This window comes from Rhinatrema bivittatum, chromosome 4 (genome assembly GCF_901001135.1).
Source record: "Rhinatrema bivittatum chromosome 4, aRhiBiv1.1, whole genome shotgun sequence".
In the NCBI taxonomy this organism is placed as follows: Eukaryota; Metazoa; Chordata; class Amphibia; order Gymnophiona; family Rhinatrematidae; genus Rhinatrema; species Rhinatrema bivittatum.
Window position 1 is genome coordinate 309,303,172 of NC_042618.1, and position 15,768 is coordinate 309,318,939.

Here is a 15,768-nt window from a genome sequence, read left to right on the forward strand (position 1 = left end):
GTGGCATTCTCTCTGGCAGTGCAGTACACAGCCATGCCAGGGTTCTGCCGTAATCTCTTCAAGATATCAGCTTCCTCGTCTGTTCTGCGCTACAGGTTGCTAGGGAACACTGTCGAGGAAGGAACTACCACACACTGTGACTGTTTTTTGGCAGTGAGCAGCCACAGACTGAAACAATTAGTGCTCTATCCTTGTACCATGGGCTTCTACCCACAAGTAAGACGAGTAGATTTATGGGTGTGCCACCATCCGCAGGATGGATCTACACGGAGTACTGGTCATCACGTTGTTACAGCAGAGGGAACTATTTTTCCAGTTGCCTTCTAGTGTATGGGTGTGTGTGTTTCCCTCTTGGCAAGCACAATAGGCTGTGTGCCGCAACCACAGGACTGACCTAAGATTGTGTTCCTGGTTGAACCCCTATGGGAGTTGATACCAGGAGGGTAATGTCGGGACTCATCCTATCCCTCTGAAAAGGAGTTTCTCTTTGATTACTCCCATGTTAAGAATCCACTTCATGAGTAAGCCCTGGGGCTCTGTCCCTTACTTGTCTATCGCCAAAATGGAGCCTCAGTTCTTTTGATTCGGTGTATCTCCTTGTAGCAAGGACCTGTGGACATTGGGGGAAGGCAGCGGCTATTGTTGGACCAATTTTACCATGGGGGTCTACCCCATCTGACGGTGGCTGCAAGTGGCAGATTTGGTCACTTATGACCTTCATCTGTCAGTGACTATGACGCAACTCTCACTTGGAAAGTTGGAGGGTTTTTCGGGATCTGGAGGCCCTGATTCTCGATGTTTTCTTGTCTCTTCAGGATGGGGAGATATGACTGGGTTTCCAGGGCAGCCCTTATCTTTTATCTTTCTTTTATTTATATTTATTAATTGCCTAAAAAAAATCCTAGGCGGTGTACAGCATAAAAGTACATAAATAATTATACATTTCATACATGTATCAGCAAATAGAATGGGTGGCCCTTGTCCTCTGTTTCCCAGAGAAGGGATTTCATTGCTTCTGACTAGCAGTTGCTCTTTGTTCTAAGTCACAGCAGGTCTATTTAGCAAGGGAGCTATTCCAGATTCAATCTCCACATCATACTCAGGGTCTCCTCTTTGGGGTAGCTCCCTCTTGAAGATTAAGGATTTCTTCCATGCGGGAGTCACCTTTGACACTTGCTGAGCTCAATGTGCGTTTTTCGAGGATGACCACTCTTGCCAGTCATTCTCACCTGTAGGGCCCTACCTCAGTGAGGAGGGTTCTAGTCCATTTAATTGGCAGGTATGCCTTTCAACCTCGCACCATATCCATGGCTGAGGAAGTTGGGGGATGAGAGCTCTCGCAACAGCGGTGCTACTCTTTGGTTGCAGTAGCCTGCGAACTTTACTTCCCCATTTTAGGGATAACCCTGTCTGCAGACTGGAGAGTCCTGGTTCCTGCAACAGTTGTTCCATTTACTGGACTATGTGTTTCCTTGGAGGAAGTATATGTAATTATGGTTGAGGTATTGAATCCTAGTCCATGTTGGCTGACAGTCTGATCAGACTGACCCTGCCCTGGTACCCTTAGGGTTTCCAGGCTGGTGGTGAAATCCTGTTCTGCAGAGGAGTGTTTCTGGATTTCTTCCCTTGGGGAGTTTGCACTGTGTTTACCTGTTCCTATCAGGCTGAGTGGTCTACCCCGGGGAGCAACTCCCCACTGGAAATGGCAGTGAGTTATTCAGTTGCGGTCGAGATTTTTCTTACTCCTGCAGCCTGTGTATGTCTCCTTGTGTTCTTTGCTCCTTCCAACTTCCTGTTGGAATGTCAGCGGAGGGGAGGAAAAGCTAGGGCATTCGTGCTACATCTTAGTGTATACCTGCAGGGAGTAATACACCACCTTTTCCCTGTGTTTGGTTTTTTTTCACCAGGTTCATATTTCACTGGGTTGTCCAAAGTGCCTTCCTGCTCACCTTGAGCTATCCTGTAGGCCTACCCTTGACAGGGTGCACTATGGGTGAGCTTCAAGCCTAGCTTAACTCACTGCTTGGGGGTTTGGGCTAGCAGTCTCATCCGCTGACACTCTTGAATGTTGACTTGCGTGGTCAACTATGTCTGGTACTTTGGCAGGTAGGTTCCATGCTGTTGCTGATTTCTGTTCCAAGAGTTGATAGGCAAAATTGGCAGAAAAACACAATCAGGCAAACATGGGGCACACGTCTACAAATGCATTCTGTCCTTCAGATGCCAGTGGACCGCGGTTTCATTCTGGAAGGCTCTCTGGCCCCTGTTGTTTTTTTGGTTGTCTTGTGACGCTGAAGGAAATTATGCAGTCTTCATCCAAGCCTTCTTCTCTTGGTTGCTTCTTTAGCCTTTTCCTGTATCCAGGAGGCTCTAGACCTACTGTCCTCAGGGGTTGCTATTCCCGAAATGCTGCTTGTAATATTTTCTGTGATGCAAAGTGTTTCTTGCTAGCATTCGCATCACTCCCTGCCTTAGGCACCTCTGCTACTCATTGGGGTTTTGTATCTGTCTGTTCTACATTTTCTTTTTGTAGAACACATATATTTTCCCACCTAAAATTGTTTTTGGGTATGCTGCCTCACAGGCAAAAGGAAGAGAGGTAGTTTTTCAACCCTGTGAGGTTTCCCGCTTGTCTTGCTTGGTCAGTCTATAGCTTGGGAATTGCCCATGTGTGAGGACTGCCATCCTGCTTGTCCTTGGAGAAAGCAGAGTTGCTTACCTGTAACAGGTGATCAGAGGAGAGCAGCCTGCACCCTGCCACCCCCTCACTCTCAATCTTCATCCAAGCTCTGCTCCATGACTGACAGACACCTTCCCAACATCCTCTAGCTACCGTTCTTCTCTCTCATCAGACAGACACCTGCTCATCGGATGGACTCCTACTCAACTCTCTCCACCAACTCCTCATCATAAAGGCGCGCTCTCAATGCCCACCCCGCTCCTAGCGCTCCAGCACCTGCACCTTTCGCCCTGACTTCAGCAAACCTAACCACAACAGACGAAAGCTCATTCATCTCTCTCCAGCAACTCCCTACACACAAGCAACTCCCAACACTCTCATCCGACTCACCTGCAGTCATTGCCACGACCAGCTCAAGACAGAATAAAAGACCACAATCAACAGCTCATACACACAACAACCCTCCTTTTTTACACCCTCTGAGAAGGCACTATGCAAACCTATCCTATCCCTATCATCTATCATCGCCACTTCTACCACTCGAAGCTTTCTCGACAACCACCGATCCATACAACCAGATCACTCATCCAAATCATGACGTCACCGCTCACCCAGCTGTTAGGACTCACAGTATTCTACATAACCCTCTTCAACGCACAGTCGCTCACAAAGAAAACACACATCCTTAACGATTATCTTCTGGACTCAAAACCAGACGTCTGTGCTATTACAGAAACCTCATTCAAAAGCTCCGACATTCCCCTGATAAACCAATTACCAATACACCTATATGACATTTTCTCAATCCCAAGACACAAAAAAAGAGGTGGCGGTCTTCTCCTAGCCACTAAAAAGAACTCTGGCTCAGCCAGCAATCAATCAAGACCTCCTCCAACAAACTGGAACTAGGTCTGTTCAAATCAAAACAGATTCAAATTCTTCTAGTATACGCTCCACCAGGATTACTAGACACCGAGGCCTCCCCCCTCTTAGAAGCCATTGCCAAACACATCAACACAGACTCGCCAGCTATGATACTGGGGGATTTCAATCTACATGTTGACGCCTCACCACCCACTCCCAATTGTGAAGCTTTCCTCACCACACTCAGAGCTATGGGCTTTGAACAAATCATCAATAAACCCACCCATAAAGCAGGACACACGCTCAACCTCATCTTCATAAACTCCAGCCTATCATACAATAACATTCCAGACTGCACCCCTGTCCCATGGTCGGACCACTCTCTGATATCAGCTACCCTCAAGACTCAAGGAAACCCTATACACCCTCAACCTCACTCTACCATCCACTTCAGAAAACCATGTGCCTCCGACACTCTCAGTGAAATCCTATCCAAAGAACTCCCTAGCATGGATACTACCAACACTAACTCAGCCCTTCTATCCTGGTGCAATATCACGGAATCTATAGCCAATAAAGTTTGCCCCAAAGCAACGAAAATTATTAACCTGACAAAAAAAAGGAAACAACCCTGGTTCTCACCAGAACTTAAGCGGATGAAGCAAGACCTCAGACACAAGGAAGGCATATGGCGTAAGGTCCCCAACACAACAACACTATCAGACTATAAACGTACCCTCCATCTCTACAAGAACTCCATTTTACAAACAAAAAGAGACTTTTATGCCAGCAGAATTCACGATATACAATATGATTCTAGGGCCTTGTTCTCATATGTTTCCCAACTCACTAAACCCCCTGCCCCTACCATCCCAGACGACTAGGCACAATCCAAAGCAAATGAGCGAGCACTCTTCTTCCAGGATAAAATTGCAAACACACTAGCGCTTCTCCCCACAGACTCAACACCTTCTACCCTTTTGTTTCGTCCTGTCATGGCCACATAAGGTTTTCACCGATACCCCCAGTGCCTGCGGACCATGTTGAACACTGATCCTCTGCCTTGCATGACATCCGGGATTGTGGCTTGTGCACCCAGATGACCCCAAAGGGACGTCTGCTTCAACTAGACAAGATGGATCAGCTCTTTGGGTTAAAGAAGTCAGAACCATCAGCATTGAAAGACTACAGAGCAGCACTGAAGGGGACAGTCTATTCTGTTGAAGTCACTGGTGGATAGGTGTGCCGGAGACCGTCCACTGTTGATCTCCACCAGGCTGAGGATGGCCATGTTCGTTGTCCTCTACACTGGGCATTGGGAAATGACCTGGCCGAGCATCGAGAGAAGCCTAAGAAGCATCGGAACTGGTCCCTGTTGATGCACAGGGATGCACCAGCTTTTGCCGTGATGCCCCCGAAGCAACTTCATGGTGAGGTGTGCCCATCCCCCATTCGATGCCCAGAGTCCACCTGCGTTCATCACTCCTGGTTCCAGTAGCTGATCTATCCTCATGGGTCCAAGGAAGATCTGGCCACCCCTTCTTCCTCCCAGTTAGTGTTTGGCATTGGCAGCGTTCGAAGAGTTGAAGCACTGCAGGGCTACGGCACAGGAACCGGTGCCACATGTCCTTGTTCTGCTTCTGGAGAAGCTCAACGTGCTCTACCAACCCAGTTGGAGTTGGTTCCTGGAATAGTTTCAGTGCCCGGCAGTGCACAGAGACCTTCCCTACCGATATGATGGTCATCGCCAGTTCCTCCTCCAAGGAAACTCTGCCGAGGCTGGCAGGACACCGAGGCCTATAGTCCCCTGTCCAGTTTCATCAGTGCCTGCACCTCTGTACATAGTCGAGTACCTAGGGCCCCATTCCCTGTGGCATACAGACATTTCGGCTCTTGCATGAGACGCTGACGCTGTCCCAGACCGGCTCCCCCGCGAGGTCCTGGACCAACCGCCAATCGCCTGCACCGCCACGAGGAACAACGCCGCCGATGCCAGCCTGCCACCAGAACCGTGCCTGCGGCAGCGAATCAGCGAAGGACAGCCCTTTAAATCCAGTGCCGGTGAGCAGCCTCTCCCCTCTCAGCTACTGCACGAGACGCTGAGCTGTCCCAGACTGGCTCCCCCCGGCGAGACCCCGGACCAACCACTGATCGCCTGCATCGCCACGAGGAGCAACACCACTGCCCCCGCCCTCCCAGGCCCGCGAATGGACCCCTCCGCCAGCCGGCCTGCCAACCGGAACTCTGCCTACCTGCCTGCGGCAGCGAATCAGCGAGGGACAGCCCTTTAAATCCAACGCCGCACCAGCAATGCAAGGAAACCCTCTGACAACCCACACAGGTCCGCGATCGGCCTCGCCCCTTGCCTGCCTGCACCTTGACTCCGCCCACCTATGACCTCATGGCGACGACGTGGGACAGGACATTTAAAAAAGCGCCGGTTAGCCTTGGGCGCTATGCAACAAAGGGGCCTGCCCCTTATCGCGCTCCTTTGCGCTACCCCTTTAGCTTCCTCTCCTTCTCCCCTAGCACCCTCCTCCCACTATCCACCACTCGTCCCCACCCCCCCTTCCTTTACCTTCATCCCAGTCTCCATCTGCACTCTTCAGTCCTACTACTCCCTGCCCCTACCCCTGCCACCACTCTATAATTTTGCCACCTCCTCTCCCACCCACCCTTGCCTTTTCTACCCACATACTGCCATATAAGGATCTTATCTCCACGTTGCTCTTGCAATCTTCCCATTCCACCTACCCACACCTCCTCTTCACACCCTTTCCTGCCTCAGCTGCCTTTGTCTCTCTGCCTATACTCCCTCCTCCCACAGCGAAGACTCCACACTTCCTCACACCCCCCACAGCGGTTCAACATGCTGACACACCCCATTCCCATCCTCAAATGCTACTCTCACAACATCAGGAAGTCTTTATTAAAAATTCCCGCCCCCACAGTGGTTCAACATGCTGACACACCCCATTCCCATCCTCAAATGCCACTCTCACAACATCAGGAAACCTTTTATTAAAAATTCCTGCCCCAGATCCCTACTACCTATCATGCTATCCCCGCTCACGCAGCTTCTTGGCCTCACTGCCTTTACCCTCTTACTCTGTAACTTACAATCCATCCCCAAAAAAACGCCCATTCTCAATGATATTCTGCTAGACTCTAACCCTGACATTCGCCCTAACAGAAACCTGGCTCAAGGACACAGACACTGTCCTCCTGAACCAACTGCCCATACACAATTATGACATCTTTTCACTTTCACAACCAAAAGGAAGAGGAGGAGGTCTCCTGCTAGCAGCTAAGAAAGAGCTCAGATTTTCTGCCCACCCTTCTAATACAGTACCCAAGCTTGAAATTGGCCTATTCAAGTCAACACAACTACAAATATGCTTATTCTATGCCCCCCCCCCTCCCCAGGCTTCCTCAAACAACCCCTCCCCACTCAATGAATTTATAACAGAAAACTTAGATTTGGATAGCCCCGCCATCATTCTCGGGGACTTCAACCTCCATGTTGACTCCATCCCCCTCACACCCACATGCGAAGCCTTCCTTCTCTCAAAGCCAAGGGTTTCAATCAAATCGTAACCGACCCCACTCACAAAGCTGGCCACACTCTTGACTTAATATTCATAAACGCTCACATCCTCTCCCCCTCCTGCACCCCTGTCCCTTGGTCTGACTATGCACTTGTAGCCACCTCCCTATCAATAATAAATAAACCCCCTCCCCAACACACTAGCAAGAAAATTGTACAATTCAGAAAGCCATGCAGCAGAGACTGACTTATCACCGCCCTCTCCAATGCCCTGGAAAAACGACCTCACTGACACTGAGGCAGCAGTCTCGTCTTGGAATGATATCGCCATTAACATTGCCAATTCCCTCTGCCCGCAAACCACAAAAGTACTAAACACCTCTATCAACCCAAAAAAACCCTGGTGCAGACCAGAACTAAAAAATCTTAAACACTCTCTGAGATGCCAGGAAAAGAAATGGCGCCATGACCCCTCCCCATCCCAATTGGCAAACTACAAAATCGCACAAATATCCTTAATACAAAAAAAGATTTCTATGCCAGTAGAATCCATGACTTACAATACAATGCTAAAGCCCTCTTCACATATGTCGCTAAATTTACCAAAATTGTCACCCCTCTTGCCTGATGAAGACATCCAAGCCAAATGTGATAACCTCGCACGCTACATCTGCAACAAAATCTCTAAACTCATACAACGCTTTCCCTCCACATCCCAGCCCACTACACCCCTCACAATAACCCCCCACACCTCACTTAACGCCTTTGAACTGACATCATCCTCTGAGACAAAAGCTATTCTAAAGAAAACGAATACAGCACGGCACCCATCTGACACCATCCCACCAAAGCTCTCTTGTCCATCCCCAATATAATAGCCAAACCCATCGCTGATATTATTAACTGCTACCTTACCCTCGGAATTATACCGTCACCCTTAAAGCAAGCCACTGTCAAACCCCTACTTAAAAAAACCTAATCTGGACCCTACTGATCCCTCTAACTTCTGACCCATCTCAAACCTACCCTTCTTGGCTAAAGTACTTGAAAAAGTAGTGAACACCCAGCTTTCAGACCTCCTTGAAAAACACAATATCCTTTTCCCGTCACAATTCGGCTTCCGCAGATTCTTCAATACCGAGACACTTCTAATTTCCCTCACTGACACCATTCTAAAAGGTTTTGACAAAGGCCAATCATACTTACTTGCCCTACTTGACATGTCCTCTGCCTTTGACACAGTAAACCACAACATCCTACTAACCCATCTCAAATAAATTGGAATATCTGGAACCCCCCTTCACTGGTTTAAATCATATTTAACCAATAGAAATTACAACGTTAAAATCGACACTAAATCTAAACCTATACACCTTCAGGGGTGTCCCTCAAGGCTCCTCCCTCTCCTCTACCCTCTTCAATATATACTTGCTGCCACTCTGCCAACTCCTTTCTGACTTAAGCCTCTCCCACTTTATTTGTACGTCGTCTGCATAAATACTCATCCCCATCATAGACCCCTTAGCCAACACCCTTAAAACCTGGGAAAATGTCTTATCAATCAATAGCCTCCTCACCAGCCTGAGTCTGGCCCTCAACACCTCCAAAACGGAACTTATGATCATCTCGCCACCCAATAACCCCATAAATGCCCTGCCCCAAACAATTACTCTCTCACAGCAAGTACGAGACCTTGGGGTCACCATAGATAATCACCTCAACCTAAAAAGATTTATTGCCTCAACGATGAAAGAATGCCATTTTAAACTTAACACCCTTAAGAAACTCTGACCACTCCTCCACCATAACGACTTCTGTACTGTACTCCAAGCCACTATACTCTCCAAAATAGACTATTGTAACTCCCTACTCCTCGGTCTCCCCAAAGCAACTATTAAACCCCTACAAATGCTTCAAAACTCCGCTGTCACAATACTCACTAATACCTGCAAAAAAGACCATATCACACCCATCCTCAGATATTCACTGGCTCCCCATCTCCTCCCGTATCATCTACAAAACACTCACCATCTTACATAAAACCCTTCACAACCAGAATATGCGCTGGTTAAACGACTCAATACAATTCCACACCTCCAACAGGCCAACCAGATCCTCCTATAAAGGCACTCTATGCATTCTTCCACCTAAGCTTTCCCACCTCAATACCACAAAAGAACTTGCGCTATCCATTGCAGGCCCATCAACCTGGAACTCCATGCTGCCTGATCTCAGACAAGAACAGTGCACACAGAAATTTAAGAAAAAACTCAAAACCTGGCTCTTCAAACAAGCTTACCTTAACACATTCTACTTCATTCTCGGTGTACATATTTTGATGCCCCATCCATGGTTTCAGCCCAGTCCATTGTTTATGCCCTTCCCTTTGTTCACGCCTGTTCCTTTGTTTTGTAACTTCGCAGCTGGTTTATCCATTTCCCATGCTATCATATAGCCATGTTCTCAGATTGTTATTTTTATTGCATTTACACTATCTCTTGAAGCTCCTTTAATCTCCTTAACTCCTTTATTACCATTGATCCAGTTTTATGTAACTTTTTCCTGTTAACACAGTTGTATGTAAACCGGCATGATCTGCCTACGAATGTCTGTAGATAAAAACCATAAATAAATAAAATAAATACAGTTAGGATGAGGGTCCCTATGACCTCTGGGGGAATGATCAAACTGGGTCCTTCTCCAGGGATTCGGATGGTCTCCTGTCAGATTCTTCTCCTCCAGATGAGCAAAAGAAGTTTTCACCTGAGGACTTAACCTACGCAGGGTGTGTGAGGGCGATGGTGGAGGCATCCCATTCCAGCTTTTATCAGAGGAGGATGCCAGATACAAAATACTTGAGATCCTTCAGTTTATGGAGCCTTCTAAGGAGATCATGGTGGTCCCGGTAAATGAGATCCTAAAGGAGTTGCTGCTGAAGATTTGGGAACACCCCCCCTCACAGTGCCTCTTGAGAAGATGAGTGAGGTTTACCTAATCTGGAAGGCTGCCGGATTTGATGTGTCAGCTGCCTCACCAGTCGGCGTTGGTCGAATCCGCCCTCAGGAGGGCCAAACTATCTCGGATCCATTCCTCGGCGTCCCTGGGAAAGGACAACAATTGATGGTCTTAGGAGGAAGGTGCTCCAAGGCACTATGCTTATTGCCTGCGTCACTGCCTTCCAGCTCTACATGTCCCAGTGCTTGCGGGACATCGGGAAGCAGGTGCAGGAGGTGGCTGAGCGGCTGCCTTAACAGCAGCGAGTCACCCTCATGTCGCTGGTGCACAAGGGTCTGGAGTGCAAGAAACTCTAGGTCTGTGTGACCTAAGATGTTTTCGAGACAGCATCGAGAGTCTCTGCAGCAGGAATTGGCACCTGCAAAATGGCATGGCTGCGAGCCTTCGCTCTCTTGAGGTACAGGAATGACTCACTGACGTGTCAGTACTCTGGACCCGTCCTCCTCCTCATCCAGGAGGCTGTTAAGACCTGGGCCAAGTAGGTTGTTTCGGCAGAGGAATACTATCCTTCGCCTCCTCGCTCCTGTCAACACCATCAGGGCTCCTGCGACCGTGCCAGGCAGCAGAGAGCCCCCAAACCCCAGCCATCTCCTCAGTCAACTCTGGGGGACGGGGTTATGACTGTGCCATAGGGAGCGTAAGCCAGTTGCCCATACCTGGGACGATGGACCCCTCCGGTCAGGGGCAGGCTGTGGTTCTTTGTGAACAGTGGCCCAATGTAACCTTGGACCAGTTCCTGGAGGTCCAGCGGGGGTCAGGGAGCGATTTCCCGCCGCGAATCGTTTTCATACGGAAAATGGCGCCGGCAGGAGATCGACTGCAGGAGGTCGTTCAGCGAGGCGCCGGAACCCTCGCTGAACGACCTCCTGCAGTCGATCTCCTGCCGGCGCCATTTTCCGTACGAAAACGATTCGCGGCAGGAAATCGCTCCCTGACCCCCGCTGGACCTCCAGGAACTTTTGGCCAGCTTGTGGGGGGCCTCCTGACCCCCACGAGACTTGCCAAAAGTCCAGCGGGGGTCCGGAAGGACCTCCTGCCGTCCAATCGTGTTCGTCTATGGCCGCCGCCATTTTTCGGCGCCATTTTGGAAAATGGCGCCGGCTGAAGACAACAAGATTCAGGAGCAGGAGCCCGTTCCGGACCGCTGCCGTTCCGGACCGCCGCAGGACCCGCAGGTTATTTAACTCATTTGGGGGGGGTTCGGGAGGGTGGGGGATTTAATTTAAAGGGTCGGGGGTGGGTTTTAGGGGGTTTTAATGTGCCGGTTTTGCGATTTTTAGATTTTCACGATTTTTCACGATTTTTTCACGATATTTTACCCCCCAAACGGCAACAATACGATTCCCTCCCCCTCCCAGCCGAAATCGATCGTTAAGATGATCGAGGACACGATTCACATCCCTACATGTTATAGTCTTTCAGAGATTGGCTGTCCACAAAGATGTTCTGATCCAGACCGACCAACCAGGTTGCCATGTGGTATATCGTCAGCAGGGAGCCATGGGATCTTACCTACTGTGTCAGGAAGCAGTCCAGATATGGTCATGAGCCCTGTCCCACGGGATGGTGCTCAGGGCCATGTACCTGGCCGGCACGGAGAATGTGTTAACTTACAGGCTGAGTTAAGCCTTCAGACCCCATGAGCGGTCTCTGGACCAGGGGGTAGCAAATCGGATATTCTGCCTCTGGGAGCGCCCAGACATAGATCTGTTCGTGTCCTCCTGCAAAGGAAGGTCCCTCTGTTCTGCTCCCCTTCACAGGACAGATAGCAAACCAGCGTTGGATGCCTCTCCCATCATTGGGGCAAGGGTCTTTTGTATGCGTATCCTCTGATTCCTTTTGTGGCGAAGACTTTCTTAAAGCTTCGTGAGGACAAGAGGACTATGATTCTCATAGCCCCTCATTAGCCGAGACAGATCTGGTTTCCACTCCTTCAGGAGTTGTCCATCCGGGGAGACCGATCAGTCTGGGGTCTTCCCCGGATCTCATCACACAAGATCGACAGGCTGCGGCATCCCAACCTCCTGGATGTTGAGAGGTTAATCCTGCAGTTGCTTGAACCTTCAGAGAATGTGTCTCGGGTCCTAGTGGCTTCTAGAAAACCTTCCATTAGAAAGTCCTGTGGGCTGAAGTGGAGGAGGTTTTCCATGTGGTATGAGCAGATGCCCTAGATCTGTTCTCCTGCCCCACCAAAAACTGCTTGATTACCTTCTACACCTGTCAGAGTGTCTTAAAAATCAACTCCATTAGAGTTTAGCTTAGTGCAATTGGCATATACCACCACAGTGTAGATGGTATGCCCATTTCTGTACAGCCTTTAGTTGTATGTTTCATGCAGGATAAGAACATAAGAAATTGCCATGCTGGGTCAGACCAAGGGTCCATCAAGCCCAGCATCCTGTTTCCAACAGAGGCCAAAACCAGGCCACAAGAACCTGGCAATTACCCAAACACTAAGAAGATCCCATGCTACTGATGCAATTAATAGCAGTGGCTATTCCCTAAGTAAAATTGATTAATAGCCATTAATGGACTTCTCATCCAAGAACTTATCCAAACCTTTTTTGAGCCCAGCTACACTAACTGCACTAACCACATCCTCTGGCAACAAATTCCAGAGCTTTATTGTGCGTTGAGTGACAACGAATTTTCTCCGATTAGTCTTAAATGTGCTACTTGCTAACTTCATGGAATGCCCCCCTTAGTCCTTCTATTATTCGAAAGTGTAAATAACCGAGTCACATCTACTTGTTCAAGACCTCTCATGATCTTAAAGACCTCTATCATATCCCCCCCTCAGCCGTCTCTTCTCCAAGCTGAACAGCCCTAACCTCTTCAGCCTTTCCTCATAGGGAAGCTGTTTCATCCCCTTTAACATTTTGGTTGCCCTTCTCTGAACCTTCTCCATCGCAACTATATCTTTTTTGAGATGCGGCGACCAGAATTGTACACAGTATTCAAGGTGTGGTCTCACCATGGAGCGATATAGAGGCATTATGACATTTTCCGTTCTATTAACCATTCCCTTCCTAATAATTCCTAACATTCTATTTGCTTTTTTGACTGCTGCAGCACACTGAGCTGACGATTTTAAAGTATTATCCACTATGATGCCTAGATCTTTTTCCTGGGTGGTAGTTCCTACTATGGAACCTAACATCGTGTAACTACAGCAAGGGTTATTTTTCCCTATATGCAACACCTTGCACTTGTCCACATTAAATTTCATCTGCCATTTCGATGCCCAATCTTCAAGTCTTGCAAGGTCCTCCTGCAATGTATCACAGTCTGCTTGTGATTTAACTACTCTGAATAATTTTGTATCATTTGCAAATTTGATAACCTCACTAGTCGTATTCCTTTCCAGATCATTTATATATATATTGAAAATCACCGGTCCAAGTACAGATCCCTGAGGCACTCCACTGTTTACCCTTTCCCACTGAGAAAATTGACCATTTAATCCTACTCTCTGTTTCCTGTCTTTTAAACAGCTTGTAATCCACGAAAGGACATTGCCTCCTATCCCATGACTTTTTAATTTTCGTAGAAGCCTCTCATGAGGGACTTTGTCAAACGCCTTCTGAAAATCCAAATACCCTACATCTACCGGTTCACCTTTATCCACATGTTTATTAACCCCTTCAAAAAAATGAAGCAGATTTGTTAGGCAAGACTTCCCTTGGGTAAATCCAAGCTTCAATTGAAGCCTCCCCTAAGGCCTACCACTGTGCCTTGTGCCTCAACAAGGTGTTAGCTCAGTTGATGAAAGCTCCTTTTGAGCCGCTGAGCACCTGTGACCTGAAGTACCTGATCTGGAAGGTCATATTTTTGTTGGTCACTTCAGCGCACAGGGTCAGCGAGCTCCAGGACTTAGTGACTTATCCACCTTATACTAGGTTCTATCATGACAAGGTGGCTTTGTGTATGCACCTTTAAGTTCCTGCCTAAGGTGGTGATGGATTTCTATCTCGACCAGTCAGTCATCCTGCCGATATTATTTACCAGGCCCCATTCACACCAAGGCGAACAAGCACTGCACAGTTTGGACCTTAAGCGAGCCTTAACCTTCCATCTGGAAAGGACAGAAGCCCATAGACAGTCCACCCAACTTTATTTCTTTTATTTATTTCTTTTTGAGTTTTATATACCGTCATTCGGTAAAGCCATCATAACAGTTTACAAAAGTTCAAAATGCAAGATTTTTAACAATTGAGCAAAAGGCATAACAGGACGCATATTAAACAAAAAGAGAGACATCCAATTTCAAAGATATTAACTTAAACTTGCACTATGGATTGCACTAAGGGGTGCACAAAGTTGGCTAGCAGATTGCATCTCCTTCTGTTATGCCCAGGCAGGGACTGCATCTTAGGTGTCATGTCAAGGCTCATTCTGTCCTAGTCATGGCAATGACAGTGGTCCACTTGCGAGCAGTTCCTGTAGAGGAGATCTCCAAGGCTGTGATATGAAGTTCTAGCCATACATTCACATATCATTACTGTCTGAATAAGGATGGCCAGCGAGACAGTAGATTTGGCCAGTCTGTCCTTCAGAACCTGTTTGAGGTGAGGAACCCAACTCTCCCCACCTAGGACCCGTTGTTTGGGCTCAGGTTGTCTCCCCCTCTGTTACCAACAGCACCAGTGTTGTACCTGTTGGCACCTGGTTAGGTGTCTGTATGGTCCCCTTCTTGTGTTTGGGGAGCAGCCTGTAGCTAGCGATTCATTCCAGTGGGAGGACTACCATCCTGTTTGTCCTCGGAGAAAGCAGAGTTGCTTATCTGTAACAGGTGTTCTCCAATGACAGCAGGATGTTAGTCCTCACAAAACACCCCCCACCCCCCGCGATACCGTGGAGTTGGGTTTCTCTCATTTTTTTATTTTAATCGTAATTCTATGTTATGAGACTGAAGAGGAACCCCACATGAACACGTGCTATAGGGCATGCTGGGCATGCTCAGTGTGCCTGGTCAGTTCTAGAAACTGACAAGTTTTCCGCATTGGGGTTCCATCTGATGTTGACACTAATTTATGAGGACTAACATCCTGTTGTCCTTGGTGAGCCCCTGCTACAGTTAAGCAACTCTGCTTTATTTCTTTTTCTCCTCTCCTTTTATTTACAGAGAAAGCAAAATAGCATCTATGTATTTGTGACATATATTATTTGTATTATTACATGCTGTTTCTGTTTGTTACTATACAAAGTTTTGTGCTTTGTTTAATTTATATAACTTCATAAAAATAAAGCTAAAAAAATATAAAATGAAAAATGTAATGAAAAGCTTTTTGCATCTGTATCTGGACATATGATTAAAATGTTGAGCTCTATTGGATGAGAAATCGATTTTCTTTTGGCTCCCTGTTTGGTCCTTATTTATTAAAAATATGTATTAATAAGATACTGCTAGTTTATAAATTAGTTTATTAAATTGGTACTGAAGCTGATTTTTAGCACAGCTTTTGTTACATCAGCCCTTATATATTTACTGCTGAATGAGTGTCATATTCTTTGTAACACCATTCTGATTTGCTGTGGTGATATACAATGGAATGAAGAAATATTGCGTACACTTTCACTCTCCAATCCAAACTCTTAATTATGTTTATTATTGAAACTCATCTTTAATTATTTGCTGTTAAGTAGTCTGTGTCCTCAGGGA

The 15,768-nt window shown here is 47.5% G+C and overlaps 1 protein-coding gene across 2 annotated transcripts in view; it reads left to right on the plus strand.

The window, feature by feature from the left end:
- LOC115090758 (protein SCO1 homolog, mitochondrial) overlaps nt 1-15,768 on the plus strand; it is a 96,735-nt gene that overhangs the window by 45,632 nt on the left and 35,335 nt on the right. The gene's annotated exons all lie outside the window — the stretch shown is intronic.